We start from the raw sequence: 20,028 nt of genomic DNA on the forward strand, positions 1-20,028 counted from the left end.
TGAGTGCTCTGGCAGCTTCCCACAAAACACCCCGGCTAGTTTCTTGGTTTTTATTGATATTAATTTATTCTGAAATAGTCTTCATCTGTTGCACAAATGCTGCAGTTTTAATTAGAGAGTTGTTAAATCTCCATACTTCAGATCTCCTATAATTTAGTACATCACCAGAGACATTGACACCAGGAAATTACCAAGCAAAGATAGATTTTCAATAGCAGATGGTTTCATGCTTCAACATATCTCATAATTTTTTCATACGCAAGTAGTCAGGCTTCAATAAAATGTTAATAAAATAAACCAACTTGTATATCTATTTTTTATAGTTTATTTCTCAGTCAATATGAAATTACTTAAAGTAATAACGTATCCAAAACATTATTTTGCACCTTGCCTTTTTAAAAAAGAAATTCAGTATATTGTGAAAATTATTACAATGTAGTATGTGAGAAGGTTTTTCTCTATTCAGGGCAAGGAAACTACATAGTATTATATCATTTTGATATACTGTAATTCATTTAGTTTTTATTTGAAAATTGCCATTAAGGTGATTTCAATGCTCTGAGAATGTCTTTGAACTGGAGAATGGGGGACTGAGTTTCAAATTAATTTTTAAAATTAATATGTTTAGACTTTTCACATTAATTTTTCCAGGGTCTAGGAATTTATGCTTTCAGTATCAAATTTAATATTGTGGAATAAGTTCATTGATGGATTGGATTTTATAGTATATTTCTTTCTTTTATTTTAGTTGAATAGTACACAAGATTATATTCAAATACAACAACTTGAAGATATGTGCCATCATATTCCACTTTATTCAAGTTGTGAAATCTACTGAATATGTAGAAAGCTCAAAAGATATGTAACAGATAAACATATTCTCTTTATATACATAAGTATAGATATATAGTTGATGTTAACATTTTGCCACATTTGCTACAGTACTGTAATTTTCAAAGAATAAGTTGTAACGGATACAGCTATGAATAGACCTATCATTCCCCCTTTATTTTTCCAATACAAGTTACTATTATTCTGAAGTGTAAGTTTTTCCTTCTAATTAACATTAGTTCCTTATAAATACAAAAATTCTGTCTCCAGTATGTACTACTGTTTACTGTGTTGTAAAATTTATAACATTTCTATTATACTGTATTATATTTTATAGCCTTTTAAAACTTTCATTTATTGTTCAAAATTATTATGAAATAAAACATATTGATACATGTATATATACTTCACTGATTTAAAATTATGTATCATACAATTAATATTTTAATAACTGCTGCGTTGTATCATATACTAAGGACTTTTTTTTTCCTAGCACTTTTTCTTTTAACAATACAGAAAGCACTTTTGTATGTATCTTTATATATGCGTGAGAGAGTTTCTCCATTGTGCGGTTATCAGATGTAAAATTAATAGATCATGTAAGATAACTACCTTCAAATTTTCTAGGAATTGCCAAATGGCTAAGTAGATATAACAGTTGACATTCTCAACAGTGATCACCTACAATTAATGTCACATTTCATTCTTTTTCCAGTCTCTTGGATGTAAAACTTAAATTTTATTCTTTTAGAATTTCCATTTCCCTAATTGAGATTTTATTATTTTATGCATGATTTCATAACTGTATTAGTACTTTGGAATTCAACTTTTAAAATCACTTCCTCTAATTTAGTGTCTATATTTCAAATGGAATGTGAGTGGTTGTGATTTTCTTTTTCTTTCTTTCTTTCTTTCTTTCTTTCTTTCTTTCTTTCTTTCTTTCTTTCTTTCTTTCTTTCTTTCTTTCTTACTTTCTTTCTTTCTTTCTTTTTCTTTTTCTTTTTTTTTTTTTTTTTTTTTAATTCTTTTTTGAGACGCAGTCTTGCTGTGTTGCACAGGCTGGAGGGCAGTGGAGCAATCGTGGCTCACTGCAACCTCCACCTCTGAGGTTCTAGTGATTCTCGGGCCTCAGCCTCCCGAGGAGTTGGGATTAGAGGCACATACCACTATGTTCAGCAGGTTTTCTTGATTATTCAAAATGCTATAGTCTATACCATAATTAGTATTTTTGTGATTGAAATTTTTTCAAACACATTGACTCAGTCTAAGGTTTGTCTTGAACATTCCTTATAGTATTGCTATATAGGGCCAGATAAGGTGGCTCACACCTGTAATCTCAGCACTTTGGGAGTCCAAGGAGGGTGGATCACCTGAGGTCAGGAGTTCGATACCAGCCTGGCCAACATGGTGAAACCCCATCTCTACTAAAAATACAAAAATTAGCCAGGCATGGTTGTGGGCATCTATAATTCCAGCTGCTTGGGAGTCTGAGGCAGGAGAATTGCTTGAATCCGGGACGTGGAGGTTGCAGTGAGCTGAGCTTGTGCCACTGTACTCCAGCTTGGGTGACAGAGACACTGTCTCAAAAATAAAGTAAAATAAAATAAAATTTAATATAAAAATGAATAAAAATAAATAATATTGCTATATAGAATGAATTAAGATGTGCATTTTCCTTTAACTGCCTGATATCTGTGTATGCTTTAGGGCATATATATTTTCCATTACTGTAGTACATAGTCTCTATTTCTGTTGAGTTGATTTTATTGTTTATATTTGCATTTTAATGTATTAGCATTTTTACCCATCTGACACGTGGTCTCTCTCTATATATATATTCTTATTATGATTGCTATTTGACCTGAAACTATTTATTAAGAACTATTTATTAAGAATCAACCTGTCTCCAGTGATATCTTATGTACCAGATTAATAAGTGTCAGTCCCCTGTTTCTGTCTTCCATATCTTTGGTATAGGCTGTATCCCTAAACCTATAGAACACATACAAATTGCTACATCATTATAGCATGTTATTATCTGTGTGCAAATGACACATTTATTGCTTTTAATTTTCAAAATTATCTTAGCCTTTTTGGAAACTGTATGCATGTGGACTAAAAAAGTTTGCGAAGAATCCTTAGGAAAGATTATATTGTTATTCTAAAAACATATGAAGGAAGCTGCCATATTTAATATATTGAATTTTGTTTTACAAATATAGAATGTTCTGTACTTACTCCTACCATACAGTGTGTCTTGTTATGTGCTATTGTAAGTTGGATCACGTAAAATATAAGTATTTGATTATTTATTCATGTATAGCACTCATTAAATGTTGTTCATTTATATTGCACCTAGAAACCCTGCTGGATTCTCTTAGACATTCTAATCCTTAAATCTATATTTGTTTGATAGTCAATATACAATCTAATAAATTTATGAATATTAATTATTATTCTTCTCAACATAGTAAAAAAAACACATTTAAAAGTTGATTACTATTCTCTTTTATATAGTGCTAGTAAGAAACTACATTTCAATTGGAATCATCATGGAGCACATTTTTGGCATTTGCTTTAAATATAAAGAAAATTTTAAGAATTTACCATTCATGATACTGCATTATGAAAGTTTGGGTAGATTTACTATAATATTCTTTGTTTTCCCAGGGGTATAATCATAAATTGAAGTGGAGTTTTGAAAAATAATCTTTGTGCATTGGGATGTTTTAAAACTTTTATTTTCTTAAGGTATTAAACTGATAGCAATATTAAAAGTTGTTGTAAAGTTTAATAACATTTGTATTTCTGAAACAATAGCAAATTGTTTGCACTGTGTTTTTACACTAAGTACTGTGCAAATACTTAGATTTTGATTTGCTGTATAGACATTGTGACACTGATGTGATTTTTAGTGTTTTTAAAAATTTTTAGAATTCCTTAGAATGTTGTAAAAATTATGATCACCTTTTCTCGAAATAAAAGACTACTTTAAACATATCAAAAAGTAGTATATTCGTTTATTTTTGTATTTTGGAGGGTAGGTAAATTCCAATTACTGGCAATGAAAGGTTATGTGTTCAAATTTCAATGAACTAAATGTGACTATAGTTTTACCTTACTAGAAAATTTTCTATTTCTTCAAAGCATTTACATTTTCACATTTTGTAAATGTATTTAGTTATATATATTTTGTAAATACATATATATATGTATAGAAAATATTCCTGAATGAATATACAGAAAGATATTCATATTTTTCTGTCGTGTCTTGTTATCATATCCCAGTAAAAACTTTTAAAAAATATTTGTTTTGGCATTGTTGCTTTTCTTAATTGATGAGTTTCCTATTGTACTAATCTTTTTAAAGAATATGTTTTTGGCTTTATTTTTGTTTGTTTTGTTTTCTTCAACTTTTTTTCTCATACTTTGTCTTTATTTGGGATGAATATATTTTTCTTAATATTCTTGAGTTTTATATGTGAATAATTAACTTTCAGTTTTTTCTTTTTTCTTTTATGATTTGATCCCTAAACATTCAAAGTAATTATTAGTGACAATCAGAAGTTTTAATGTTTAGTGACATTTTTGTCACTCTGATCTAAAAATTCTCTAATTTCTATTGGAGACTTAACCTCTAAATTAATAGTTTTTAAGAAACTAACATTATTCTGTTTCAAAAATTTCATTATTATTGTATTTTGTTCAGAATGGATATATCTGATATCATGCAATTTTTATTTTTACATAAATACAAATACAAAGTGAACACACTCTATAAATGCTAAATGTGTATCAGAAAATGATGGAAAAATTAGTATTTGTTCACATGTAGATATCCAGTTTTTTTCAGCACCATGTGTCCACAAGACTACTATTTTCTCATTGTGTATTCTTGGAAAATCTGTCAATAAATAGAAGATTCTATATGTGTTGTTTGTTTCTGAGTTTGCTATTCTGTTCCAGTAGCCTATGTGTCTGCTTTTATGCTCTTGCCATATTGTTTTAGTTACAATAGTTTTGTATTATAATTTGAAATCAAAGTGTGATGCCATCGTCTTTATTCTTCTTGTTCAAAATTGAGTTATTTGAGGTATTTTGTAATTTTTTTTAATTTTTTTAATTTTTAAGAAAATATATTGAAATTTTGATGAGGATTGTATTGAATCTGTAGAGTGCTTTTGGTAGTAGGGACATTTTGACATATTAATTTTTCCAGTTTATGAACATAAGATATTTTTCCATTTGTGTCTTCTGCAATTTCTTTCATCAATGTTTTATCATCTTCAGTGTGAAAATTATTCGCTGTCTTGCTTAAATATATTTTAAAAATAATGTTTTTAAAATTATTTTCAGATTGTTATTAGTATATGGATATGTAACTGATTTTTTTTTTTTTTTTTTTTTTTTTTTTTGCATTGGTCTTGTATATAGCAACTTTATTGAGTTTCTTTATTCTAACAGTTTTTTTGGTGGAGTCTTTAGGATTTTTCTACATATAAGTTTATGTCATCTGGAGACAGAGACAATATTTGTTTTTTCTTTCTGATTTGGATGCCTTTAATTTTTTTCTCTTGCCTAATTTTTTCCGGTTAAGACTTTACATACTATGTTGCATGGAAGTAGTGAAAGGGGACAGTCATATTTTATTTCTGATCCTTGAGAAAATGCTTTTGTCTTTCCTAAATTAAATGTGATTTTAACTGTGGACTTGTCATAAGTGCCATTTGTTGTGTTGAGGTACATTTTTTGTATACTTAATTTGCTGAGAACTTTAGTCACAAATGGACACTTAATTTTGTCAAATGCTTTAAGGTATAAACATCAGACATACATAAGGAAATCAGACAACTCAGAAGCTAAAAAAAATCAAACAATCTAGTTGTGTTATTTATTTATTTTTATTTTTTGAGATGGAGTCTTACTCTATCACCCAGGCTGGAGTGCAGTGGCACAGTCTTGGCTCACTGCAACTCTACCTCCCGGGTTCACGCCATTCTCCTGCCTCAGTCTCCCAAGCAGCTGGGAATTACAGGTGCCCACCACCACGACTGGCTTTTTTTTTTTTTTTTTTTTTTTTTTTTTTTTTTTTTAACAGAGACGGGGTTTCACTGTGTTAGTCAGGATGGTCTCAATCTCCTGACCTCGTGATCCATCCGCTTTGACCTCCCGAAGTGCTGGGATTACAGGCGTGAGCCACCACTCCCAGCCCAAGCAATCTAGTTTTTAAAAATAGGCAAAGAACCTGAATATATTACTCAAAGAAGACATACAAATGGCCATCAGGTATATGTACAGCACCACCAATCATCAGGAAAATGCAAATCAAACCCACAATGAGATATGAGATATTGCCTCATATCTGTTAGAATGGCAATTATCAAAATGCCCAAGACGTAGAGGTATTGGTGAAGATGTAGAAAAAAGAGAAGTCTTATTCACTGTTGATGATCATGTAAGTTGGTGTAGCACTATTTGTAAGATATGTACGATGTTTTCATGTAGGAATATAATATATAATGTATAGTGTTCAAATCAGAGTAAGTGGGGTATCTGTCACCTCAAGCATTTATCAATTCTTTGTGTTGGGAATTAATTTTATTACTGGAGACTGCTCTATAGCAGTTCTTTCAGCAAGAATATATCATTAATTTTTAAAAAGTATTTTGCTTATTTTCTTGTTTAATGGTTATATTTCCTCATTCCATTAGCTCCTAACTTCTACTTTTCTGTTTTCTAGTTTGCTGTAAATATCAGTGTAAATACCAGTGTAAATACTTTGTACTTATTCTGTCTTTTCTCTGTAGTTTTTTTTTTAAAATATTTATTTTGCTCTTTAATGCACGATTTTTACCAAGTAACTATTTAAGGTTTTATTTTTATTCATCCTATCCTTAATTTATTGAATTTGAATCATCTGAGACACCAGAACTTCTGATTTTTCTAGAGAAGTCTTTGCCAAGTTCTCTTTAAATATAACATTTTCCTCATTATCTCAAGCCTTTCTTTATAATACTTCCTTTAAATAGGCAGTCTACATTTTCTTTCACATTGCTTTTTATTCCTTCTATCTGGAATTATATGTACTTTCTCCAAATCTCTCTCATGATTTACTAATTTCCTTTTCAATATCTCACTAATCTATTCTACAATTCTATATCTACACAGTACATGTGAAGTGCCTTTACACAGCAGTTTTGCCATTTATTATGCATACAAAGTCTCCATTTTCTTTTCTTTCTTTCCTTCTTTTTCTTTTTTTTTTTTTTTAAACTTTAAATTCTGGGAAATGTGCTGAATGTGCACGTTTGTTACATAGGTATACACGTGCCATGGTGGTTTGTTGCACCCATCAACCAGTCACCTAGGTTTTAAACCCCACATGCATTAGGTATTTGTCCTAACGTTCTCCTTACCCTTGGCCCCACCCCTAGACAGGCTGTAGTGTGTGATGTTCTCCTCCCTGTGTCCATGTGTTCTCATCATTTAACTCTCACTTATGGGGGAGCATATGTGGTGTTTGGTTTTCTGTTCCTGTATTAGTTTGCTGAGGATGATGGTTTCCAGCTTCATCCATGTCCCTGCAAAGGACATGAACTCGTTCTTTTTTATGGCTGCATAGTATTCCATGGTGTATATTTACCACATTTTCTTTATCCAGTCTATCACTGATGGGTATTTGGGTTAGTTCCAAGTATTTGCTATTGTAAATAGTGCTGCAATAAACATACATGTGCATGTGTCTTTATAGCAGAAAGATTTATAATCCTTTGGGTATATACCCAGTAACAAGTTTGCTGGGGAAAATGGTATTTCTGGTTCTAGACACTTGAGGAATTGCCACACTGTCTTCCACAATAGTTGAACTAGTTTACATGCCCACCAACAGTGTAAAAGCATTCCTATTTCTCCACCTCGCCAGCATCTGTTATTGCCAGACTTTTAATGATTGCCATTCTAACTGGTGTGAGATGGTATCTCATTGTGGTTTTGATTTGCATTTCTCTAAAGACCAGTGACGACGAGAATTTTTTTCTTATGTGTGTTGGCCACATAAATGTCTTCTTTTGAGAAGTGTCTGTTCATATCCTTTGCCCACTTTTTGATGAGGTTGTTTTATTCTTGTAAATTTGTTCAAGTTCCTTGTAGATTCTGGATATTAGACTTTTGTCAAATGAGTAGCTTGCAAAATTTTTCTCCCATTTTGTAGGTTGCCTGTTCACTCTGATGATAGTTTCTTTTGCTGTGCAGAAGCTCTTTGGTTTAATTAGAACCCATTTGTCTAGTTTGGCTTTTGCTGCAATTGTTTTTGGTGTTTTCGTCATAAAGTCTTTGCTCATGCCTATGTCCTGAATGGTATTGCATAGGTTTTCTTACAGGGTTTTTATAGTTTTAGATTTTATGTTTAAGCCTTTAATCCATCTTGAGTTAATTTTTGTATAAGGTGTAAGGAAGGTGTCCAGTTTCAGTTTTCTGCATATGCATAGCCAGTTTTCCCAGCACCATTTATTAAATAGGGAATCATTTCCCCATTGCTTGTTTTTGTCTGGTTTGTTGAAGATGAGATGGTTGTAGATGTGTGGCATTATTTCTGAGGCCTCTGTTCTGTTGCATTGGTCTATACATCTGTTTTGGTACCAGTACCATGCTGTTTTGGTTATTGTAGCCTTGTAGTTTGAAGTCAGACAGAGTGATGCCTCCAGCTTTGTTCTTTTTGCTTAGGATTGTCTTGACTAGTTTAAAAATGGATCATGTAGATAAATGGGGCTACAAACTCTTACGACTTTGAGTTCCTTCTTTATTTCAACTCACATTTGTTTCTTTATTTTTTCAGTATAAATTATTCATTTAAAGTGTTCTATTTTTTCTAGCATTTCTACATTTATCATCAGAATTTTCTATAAATTTTTCAAATTTGCCATATTTTTAGAATCTAAATTGTATATTTCTACTTATTTAATAGTTACTGACTTAGTTCATAGTTGAGTCAATGCAAATACAAATATGTTCAACTTTTACCTGGAAATATACATAAGTATCTTTCAAAATCATAGCTATATACAGATAGGTAGACTATACTAAAAAAGATGATAGATTTTAAATGTGTACAGAGCATTAAATATGAGTAAATTAAAACAAATAGCTTCAACAATAATTTCACTGAGCTAAGAAAATATACCATTTGAATAAAAATAGACTCAATCTGGCTGGGTGCGGTGGCTCACGCCTGTAATCCCAGCACTTTGAGAGGCTGACACAGGCAGATCACCTGAGGTCAGGAGTTCAGACCAGCCTGGCTAACATGGTGAAACCCAGTCTTGACTAAAAATATAAAAAAGTAGCCGGGCATGGTGGTGTGCAACTGTAATCTTAGCTACTCAGGGGGCTGAGACAGGAGAATCACTTAAACCTGGGTGTTGTGGTGAACTGAGATTGTGCCACTGCACTACAGCTTGGGCAACAGAGTGAGGCTTCATCTCACAAAAAGACTCAACTTTTCTGCTAATGTCTCTAGATTTCCCACATTACTTTTTCCTTCTCATTTTTTATTTACTTAATATTATATCCTAAATTGTATATTTGTTTCCTTGTTATCCATACAGATCTATTACTAGGTTATGCCGTATGAATAATCACTAATGGAGTCAATGAAATATGCTCTTGGCTTTATTAGTATATTAAATTTTTTTTTTTTTTTTTTTTTTTTTTTTTTTTTTTTTTTAATGGAGTCTCACTCTGTTACTCAGGCTGGAGTGCAGTGGCATGATCTTGGCTCACTGCAACCTCCGCCTCCTGGGATCAAGCATGTCTCAGCCTCCCAAGTAGCTGGAATTACAGGTGCACACCACTGCACCCAGCTAAAAATCGTCTTTTTAAATTTAAGGGTTAACTCATACAATTATGTATAATAGATGCAAGATGCACAATACAAAATCATTAATAAGAAATGTGTCTTCAGTAATGAAGGGTTGTTATAGAGTAGAAAACCAAATACATATGAATCTGTTGTAAAACTCTAAGCTTAGTATATACTAACAGAGAACAAATTGAAGAAGGGAAGTTTAGGTTTAATTTCAGAAAGTTTAAAACAGAAATCTTTATGAGAAAATTAGAAGTTAAATAACGAAATTGTAATTTTTAGATTATAATAGATGAAAAAATGCAATGGAAAATTGAAGGCATGTTGTTAAAGCCTAATACTCAAACCACTGGCAATAAGTAATGGAATCCTATTAAATGAAAATATAATTGAGTAAAAATGTGATGGATTTTTGTTGTTGTTGTTCAATAGATTTGGTCTTTTTCCCCAGCCTGCATAGATTTAAGGCTAAAATGTTCTTATTCACAAACACATAAGAGATAATTAGTTTCCCAACTGGTAGCATATGAGCCTGTTTGGGAGATTTCTCCAAAATGTGATTATAATTTTTAATATATTTCCTTTCCTTCATTTACTTATTTCTCTATCCGTTCAAACTACCTGTATTATTTCGACATATTTAAGGTAAAGATGATATTGCATGCATTGGAAAATGGAATTCCATAGTACAACTTAGATTATGTTATCCCAAAAATATAATGCTCAAAATTTTATTATATAATACAGGTATTTGATGTTTTTAGTGAGCTTATTTTCTTTCTTATAGTTTTATTTTGTTTACTGGAAAATAATAAGATATAATTGTTTGGATGTTATAAGTAGGATACTCTGTTTTTGATTTCCTGCTTTTGTTGGCTGTGACCTTGAAATATTTACAAAATGTTTTATTCCAATAAATACGAGAACATTGTCTTCATATTTCCTGGAAGAATTAACACTAAAAATAGAATTTCTGGGAATAATGTCAAAATGTTAGTTAATCACTATTAGCTGATACAATGACATCATTACTTAGAACATCATTCTTCCAAATAGGGTAATTTTAAAAGAGAATAAATGAGTAAAGTTAAACATTCAAATATTTATCATGATTACCAAAATGTGATACCCAAAATGAGCAAGATTAAACACCAGGTTTCTTTTAAAATACTTAGTAGAAATAGACATTTAGTATTTACTTTCAAATTTGAAATGCTATTATTTTTGAATCAAATTATTGTTTTCTGCACAACAAACCATCATGATTCACATTTACCTATGTGACAGACCTGCACAAGTACCCCTGAACTTAAAAGTTTAAAAAATACATTCTGTTCTACTATGCGCTAACCACCAATGCGGCATACATTGTGTATAATGATGAACAGGGTCAAAACTCTCCTTGCCTCATTACATTCAGATCCTAGAGAAGGTTCCAGATGAGTAAGCAGAAAATAATAATGAAGCAATTCGAGCTAGGGATGGGGTAGTAGGGAATATCATGAGAGTACATATAGAAGAAAAGCACTACTCAATATTTTCTATGTGTTTTTGAGTGTGTTTTAGGTTGATCAGGAAAGACTGTCATTTAAGCTGTGGTGTCAAGAATAGGGTCAAAGGACAAAAAGTAGTAAATACTTAGTGTGACCAAGTCAAAAGATCTAATGTACAAAATGAGGACTATAATTAATAATGGAGAGTTGTATTCAGAATTTTTGCTAAATTAGTAGACTATACCTGCTTTTGCCAAAGAGTGGGAAATTAGTAACTATGTGAGATGATGGATAATTTAATTTGTAACAATATAGTAACCATTTTACTATATATATATATGTGTGTCTGTGTGTCTTATAACATCATGTTGTATATATTAAATATATACAATAACATTTATTTCTATTACAAACTTCATTGCATTTTTCTATAGGTGGCTAATGCAAAATTATATATTGTTGGCAACATTTCTTTGCATGACTGTAACATAATACATTTCTCATGTAACATATTTTCCTAGAAGTTTCACTTTGGAAAATTTATGTTTCCTCCCAAAATTTGAAATAACAGTTAGTTTCAGTAACATCTATTTCTGGGTACCATAAAAATAACACTTTAAGTTTTAAACAGTTTAGAAATAAATTTGAACTTTATGAATTAAAATAAATATTTCATAAAATTACTTTATTAGAGGTATATACTGAGCAATTTATTTAAATAAATCACTCTGTGCTATGATTCTAAAGCTTTCTCTCTATATATATCGTTAATATACATATCATTTAATATTTTTGTATCTATGGGTCTGATGTATCTTTCATTTTAATTTAATTGTATATCTGGTCTTCAAGGAAAAGTCTGGATTCTGATCTTAATCCAAAGAGTTTGTCTTCCTGGAAGGTTCTCATAGATTTTCTGTCAAGAGGGAGTAAACTGCTGGCCATAGGAGCTAAGCCTAAATTATTACGTATGCTCAAGGCAAACCTCCTATTCTCTGACTTACCTGGAGCCAACATAATTCTAGAGTCTCACTCACTAGAGTAAAATAACCGACATTTCATTTTCAGGTCTCTGAACCACTTTAGGAAGGAAAAAACTTCCTTTAATACTTAAAACTGAAGAAAACTCAGGCAACTATGACCAATATTTTTAAACAACAACAACAAAAAGAAGCATTCCATATTTTTTGCACAGTAAATATTTTTTTCTTATCTAGGAATTATATGGGGCTGACTTTGATAATTAAAAAAAAAAACTGCTCACCAATATTTACAATGAAGATCATCCAATATTTGTAATGTAACCTAACCAAAAATGCAAAACTGACCAGAAAGTATATCATAGTCTTAAGGTTTTGTTTTATAACACTTAGGCTAAATGTAAATATGCCAAACAAATGTGTTTGTTTCTAAATTTTTAAGCTTATTTTTATGTATAAATTAAATTTTGTGTGGCTGATACAAACTACAAGAACACATTATCAGGTGATTTGATCATTTTCTTGCTAATGCTCAAGAATCAAGTCCAAAAAAAATGAAATCTAATTTAGGGTCAAAGACCAGTGATAATTTTCCCTTTAATTTATGTAATTGCAAAGTTTTGAAGAATTATTTAACTCTATGTCACAAAATTTATTTCATTCTTTTTAGATTTGAATGAGAGATTGCTTTTTTAATAAACTATTTTGAAATCATGAATCCTTTAGGTGTCCATTTTGAGTAAGATATCAGGCAAAGAGTTTTTCAAGTGGACTAAAAAAAAATGTGCAAAAAAATTGAAAATGCTTCGGCAACCCTAGAAAAAAATCAATGTCCTCAGCCTTTGTGTTGATGATGAGACTAAGCTATTTTATTCAGCCACTCCCTTCAAACAGATGTTTCCTTATAAAAGCAATAATAGTCTGGGAAGTTTTCCAAATTCATTTATACAAAAGTAAAGAGTTCAATTATAGCTACATTTTATAGGGTTTTTCATTATCTCATTATGATCTGAATCTCTTACACAGGACTGTCTGTACCTGTTGTGTGCAGGGCAATGGACTCTTCGTTGTGTGCATCCTTTTGTGATTTTAACGCATTATTCTGTAGTAGCTATGCAGGAAAAAATTCAAGCCTTTCATCGAAGACTCACTCTTTGTAAATGTTACATGCAAGATAGTAACTCAATTTGAGAACAATATGTTTACTTTCTTTTAGATGGAGTTGGTCAATGTGTACTTCCTACTCTTCAAACTTAGAAGGTTTCCCTGACATTTCTAAAATTTACATTGTGAAATACAAAACAGACATAGTAGGAAATTATAAAATATTTATATGTTCGTTTGGGATCACAAATGTCACTGCAGCTCAATTTAATTGCAATTGTAGGAGGCAACTTTGGGTACAACAGCTACTATATTTTCATAACTACATTATGTTCCAAGTTTCTTTAAGTAAAATGTGTTCTTTACTCCTGTGATATAACTGGATTTGTACTGTGATTTTCAACTTGAATATTAAGCTTTATATACCTTTCTTGGTTTGAAGCCACCTGTACTAATAACTCGTGTCACTATTATTTTAGTTTTCCACTTATTTTTTATTTAATCGACAATCTGAAAAAACATCTAGAACCAGAAAAAGGCAAGTGTAGAAACAACTAAATGTGTTTCTCAATAAGCCTGGTTGTACCTATGCATAATTCAGAGAGTGGTCCAAATAGAGTTAATACTGATACTGTAAATAATACTGTGAATACAGTTACAGTTATAACTGTATATCAACTGGCATCTTAAGAAAAAAAATCACATCATTTCTGTTGTTTTAAAATATTTTTTGATTCTGAAGCATCAGGCACTCTGCTAAGTAATTGTCATTATTATCCCAACAAATTTGCACAAAAATAATTTTCCCATGAATATAGATATATCTTGACCCATTTTTAACTACAGTTGAATTAGATAGTATAAAACACACGTTTTCAAAATTACTGTATTTGTGGCTCTATCTATAACATTTAAAATGAAGTGATTTTATGAATTTTTTACTTATTCAATGGGCAATTTAATAAGTTTCAAGGATTCTATCTAATGTCTCCTATTTATTAATATTACAATAAAATTCTGTTCAATAAGCTTAGCTCCCTGCACTATTATTTAAGACTATATGTTAATTGATTAATAATATGATATAGATAATAAATTAGATTAAATTATCAATATATTCATCCTTTGGTAATCTTCATATACCATGTTAGTGTTCCAGAGTACAATCAGTAATAGTTTAAAATGGAAAAGGTGGCCTCCAAGAAAATACAGGTTAAAATATTATGTCCTTAAAATGTTATGCCATACTGCAGATCTTTGACTTGACTCCTTTCTCATTTAGTAATTCCCCTCTGCATCCCTCATAATTTTCTTTTTTTTTGTTCTGAGGTTTACTCTATCTGAAATTAATATAGCAATGTTAGACTTCTATTATCATTATCATGGTATATCATGGTATAGCAATACAACAGCACAAAAAAATGTAGGTATGTCTTTAATGAAATAGGTAAAGAATATATATGTAGAATATTTTAGAACCATAAAATAAACCAAAGAGCATCTAAATAGACATTAATTCGATGTTTATAGATAAAAATACTGACTATTTATAAGAAGACAAATATTATTTTTATTTTTTTCTGTTTTTATTTACAAAGTTCAGTGAAGCAATATGGCATCACAGTTTAGAAATACTGTAATCTCACTATGATTTGACATTTAAAAATCTACTAATTTTTGATATTCAACAAAAAATTATAAAAATAATTTTACATTTATAAAATGAATCATTATTTCACAACACATTATTCATTCATATTACCTGAAAACAGTTGTATGGTATACAAAAGGAATACATTTCCTTATCAATATTTTGAAAATATGTCAAAAACATTAGTTCCTTTTTGTTCAGCATTTTTGACAGTTCAGTATACAAAATATTACATTATAAATTTCTTAACTATAGTTATTGAAGCCAAATCATTACTAATAGTTTCTAAAACATAGCTGTTTACTAAACATATATGGATAAATTAGAAGTTTCTTTAAAAATGAACTTTATGTTTTGTATTTTAAAGTTATTTGCTATGTTCTGAATGCTTGTGTTTTTAAAATTTCATATGTTGAAAACTATTGCTCGGGGTGATGCTATTAGGAGGTCTTTGAAGGTGATTAGGGGCCTTTGGGAAGTGATTAAGTCATGAGGATTAGTGTCTTCATAATAGAGACCCCAACAGAGCTGCCTTGTTTCTTTCATGTGTCAGGACAAAGTTAGAAAATGGCAGGTATGAATCGGGGACCAAATTTGCCAATAGCTCCAATTCCTTGATCTTGGACTTCCAAACCTTGACAACAATAAGAAATAAATTCTGGCTGTTTATGGTCTTCCCAAGGTATGGTATTTTGTTGTAGCAGTCTGCATGGAACAAGATGGCATTTTTTGTATCTTCTAAGAGAAAGCCCTGCAAACTCAACAAAAACCTGCAAAAGGATATTTGTATGTATAAAAATTTTAAAAAAATATTATTCATGAAGCAGACACTAGAGTAAATTTTCAAAAAAGAAGAGTTAACCTCCATCAAACAATGATATCCTTTATGGTTTCACAAGGGTATCAGGTCTTGAAGAAATTGTATTGGTTTTATTAAACCAATTATAGCTTTTAAGTAACCATTTTTCTACATTGAGTTGAATTTTACCTCAGCAGCCAATAAGTTAACATTAATATAATCTTTTCACTTGTAGGGTAAGTGAGATTTATGGCATCATAGTCTTAGTATTGCTTAAAGATCCTGAAAAAGTTTATTTAATTCAATATTTTGCAGGTTGGAATAGTTTTTTCTAAAATATATCATTGATATTAATAATTACTCTGACAGTTTTCCCTCTTATCAACCAGAGAGGAACCACTGACTCTTGAGGTAGCTCAAGATTAAATTGTTTTAAAATAAGCTCTAGCTTGGAGATGATATCGAGTAGTTTAAGGCTTCAACAAAGTATATTCCTCAGTCTGGAATTAGACAGTTGGTACATCCCTCAGCTGCCAGATTTCGAAAAGTATTCAAAGTCAATTATTTGAATTTGTTTTTGTTTTCATCAAATCTACTTGGTGAATGTTTTATTTTCTTTAATTTCTTTAGAAGAAAGTCTTATTAAAACTACAAAAGTTGTTTCTTATTAAAACTGCAACAATTTTACACTCATTGCTTACATCTAAATATATTATAGGCAACATGATAGATAATATCCTATAACCACTGAATTGCATATATTTAAAAAACACTCTGTGAGTAAGAAGCTTGCATTTTTTATTGCACAACAAAAATTTATAATCATTAATGTCAACCAGACCTAGATTTACATTTATGAACTTTGGTTATGTTCTTAAACCCTCAATTTAAGGTTATTTTATTGATAAAAGAGAGATAATACTCTCTCTCCTAAAGTGTTGTTGTAAGGACTAAATAAGGCACATTGGTGGAAGACAGCTAATTTGTCCCCAGGATCAGCTTTCTTAGAGTGACATGCTTTTGGCTGACACAGAAATTGAACCTATAGATGATTCTCCTGGCCGCCCTGGGACCCAGCTGCAGGCATGTGCTGATTTCTAGTCAATGGAGAACTATTTCTAGATTGTTTCAGAAGAAAGAAAGAAATGTCTGTCGAATTTGAGTGAATCTTTTAGGAGTTTCTTTGTTCCTGTTTAGCCTGTATCTTAACTGATAAAACGAACATGTCTTAGCTTAACATAAATCTTCAAAGACAGTCACATTTCAAAAAATATCCAGTCTTTCTTGGAATGACTTTTTATAATTTCCTAAATTTAGGATTGGTATATTTAACTGTAGACAAAAGAGATGCTTCTTTGCCACAGAACACCCAGAGGAGATTCTTCAAAAAGGTCTACGTTATTCTACAGCAATTGCTTTATTTTTCTAATCTGCAAGTTTGTAATTTATTTAAAAAAAACCTTCATTTTATATTAAACTGAGATTTCTGATCCACTATTCTAAGTTTAAAAACTACATTTTGTTCTGCATCACATCACAATAAAGCAATTACTTATGCATTTCAATCAATATTAAGAAAACAAATCAAAGACACATATTAGACTTAACAGATGCAGGCAGAATGCAAGGGCAGAACAAATACACTGGCCGGGCGCAGTGGCTCAAGCCTGTAATCCCAGCACTTTGGGAGGCCGAGACGGGCGGATCACGAGGTCAGGAGATCGAAACCATCCTGGCTAACACGGTGAAACCCCGTCTCTATTAAGAAATACAAAAAACTAGCCGGGCGAGGTGGCGGGCGCCTGTAGTCCCAGCTACTCGGGAGGCTGAGGCCGGAGAATGGCGTGAACCCGGGAGGCGGAGCTTGCAGTGAGCTGAGATCAGGCCACTGCACTCCAGCCTGGGCGACAGAGCGAGACTCCGTCTCAAAAAAAAAAAAAAAAAAAAGAACAAATACACTGTATAAACATCTTCAAACTCTAATATACATTGATTTCATGTGAAAGTTTCACAGAGTGGCAACAACAAACAGAACGAACATGTAAAAAAGAAAATAGGATACCATCTTATAACAGTACCGTGAAGAAGCCTTGGATCAGAGTTTGCCAAATGTACTATCTTGAGATGTTTTAAGACAAACAGCTTTTCACATTTATGCAGCGCTGTTCAGAAATAAACACACTTTCGCTATTGTTTTTGTTTGAAGAGAGGCTGGTGAAATGACTGAAGCTTGATTTGTAGTTGTTCTGTAATCTTCTTGTCCAGAGCCTTGTGGTGGGGAAGGGAGTGGGGTTTCAGGAGTTCAAATGTGGTCTGTATGAACCAGTGTGTGCATGGGACCTAAAAGTACAGTTTGTCCAATCAATGGATCTTGAGATAAATGTGGATGTATTGGATGATGGAGGTGACTACTACCATTGGAAGCCCCATCTAACATTTCCTGAAGTAGGTGGACAATTGAAGTCATCCCCAAAATAAATAAACTGTATTTGCTCAGTCATTTGCCAAATGATGCACGGCAGTGCGGGCAGCAGCAGAAACAGCTCTCCAAACCTTCCCCAGGGAGCCATACTGCCTGCGGATCATTGATGTAGTTCTCCAAACCCATCCACTCTTGGAATTGCATGCTTTTAATGTTTATTGGATCTGTGTAGCCCATTTAAGTGTAGCCCTTTCGCATCTGGGCCAAAAAATACAATTGCCTTTTGGATTTCTTGAAATGGTTGAACCAGCTCATCTAGAACCCGATTGATTACACTGCTAATCTCAACTTCACAGCTGTTGCAGTGAATAATATAGTTGTTTCCCAAAAGCAAAGTATCTTTATACATCATGGATCTCTTTATAGCTCCAGGCAGTTAAGTGTTCCCCTGCATGAGATCTCAACAGTGCCACCTTATCATCCAGTGGTAACTGACAGAAGGCAGTAATATATTTAGCCTATTCCACCAAGAATAAGAGCTGCTGTTTCAGAAATTCACAGACATCATCAACACTTTCAATTTTTTTTTTCATTTTATTTTTTTTAACATGTATGTCAGTACATGCCTCAAGGCTTGAGACTGAGATCTGGCAAGACAGAACTTCAGCTTGTGTCAGTGTGTTAATGGAGGGGATATCGCTGCCATCACATGTGCTTCTTCTGGTGCTTGTTCTATTGCATTCATTATGCACAGCTTCTTTTTCATTTCTGCTCTAAAACACTTTTTTAATCGACAGTATATACATTGATTCCTTTTGGCCTTGTCAACAAAACATTGCCGACAGAACCTGCAAGAATAAACGTGACTCTTGCATATGCTGCATCTGAAGAAGCCCTTGCACCCACCACAGCTCGATGCCCCACAGTGTTTTCCTGTTGCCTCGATCCTCGTATAGCACATAGACAGATGAGACTCTAGTCTGGGCATTCATATTTGTCCTCTCTGGGGCAGAAGTACCTGCACGGACCCACTCCCGGAGCTCTGGAGCTGCAGTCACTGTCCTGCAGCCACCTCATCTCCCTACAGCAGGTCCCTTCCATCCACCTCAACCGCGATATCTGACACCACACTTTGACAATTATTTTTCAATTGATTTACAGATTTAATAAAATTCCAGTAGAAGTCCAAGTGAGTTATCCTGTACATATTGATAAACTGGTTCAAATGTTTACATGAAAAGACAGGAGCCCCAGAATAATTCACAACAAACTGAAAAAAGAAGAAAAAAAAAAAAAGCATGGAACTGACACTACCTGATTTCTAGAATTACTGTAAATCTATTGTAATCGAGATGCGATGGTTTTGATGCAAGGAATAGACACATAGATTAATGGTAGCAAGCCCTTAACTAGAATCACACAAATGCAGTGAACTGATCTTTGGCAAAGAAGCAAGGGCAATCCAGTAGAGAAATGAATGTCATTTTACCAAATGGTCAGGAAAAATTAGACATCACCTGCCAAAAAGTAAACCTAGGGATAGATGAAAGATCTCACACCTTTCACAAGCAATAGTCCAAAGTACATCATAGAACTAACTGTGAAACACAGCACTATAGTAAACTCCCAGAAGAAAACGTAGGCAAAAACGTGTGATTTTTGTTTAGCTGACGTGATGTTAAATACAAAACTGAAGTCACAGTCTATGAAAGAAAAAGAGATGATGTGAAGGGTTATTGAAGTTGAAATATTTTGCTATGTGATAGTCACTGTAATGACAATTAAGAGGCTAGTCACACCCTGGTAGAAAAAAAAATTGCAAAACATATAAAGAATTTGTATAAAAATATACAAAATACTTTTATAACTCAATAATAAAAAATAAATA

At 32.0% G+C, this 20,028-nt stretch overlaps 1 pseudogene; it reads right to left on the reverse strand.

Annotated features, from left to right (window-relative positions):
* Positions 1-17,870: 17,870 nt before the first annotated feature.
* LOC102122380 (hepatocyte nuclear factor 4-gamma pseudogene) lies at positions 17,871-19,101 on the reverse strand (annotated as a pseudogene).
* Between the last annotated feature and the right edge of the window lie 927 nt (positions 19,102-20,028).

Source organism: Macaca fascicularis, chromosome 17 (assembly GCF_037993035.2).
Source record: "Macaca fascicularis isolate 582-1 chromosome 17, T2T-MFA8v1.1".
NCBI lineage: Eukaryota > Metazoa > Chordata > Mammalia > Primates > Cercopithecidae > Macaca > Macaca fascicularis.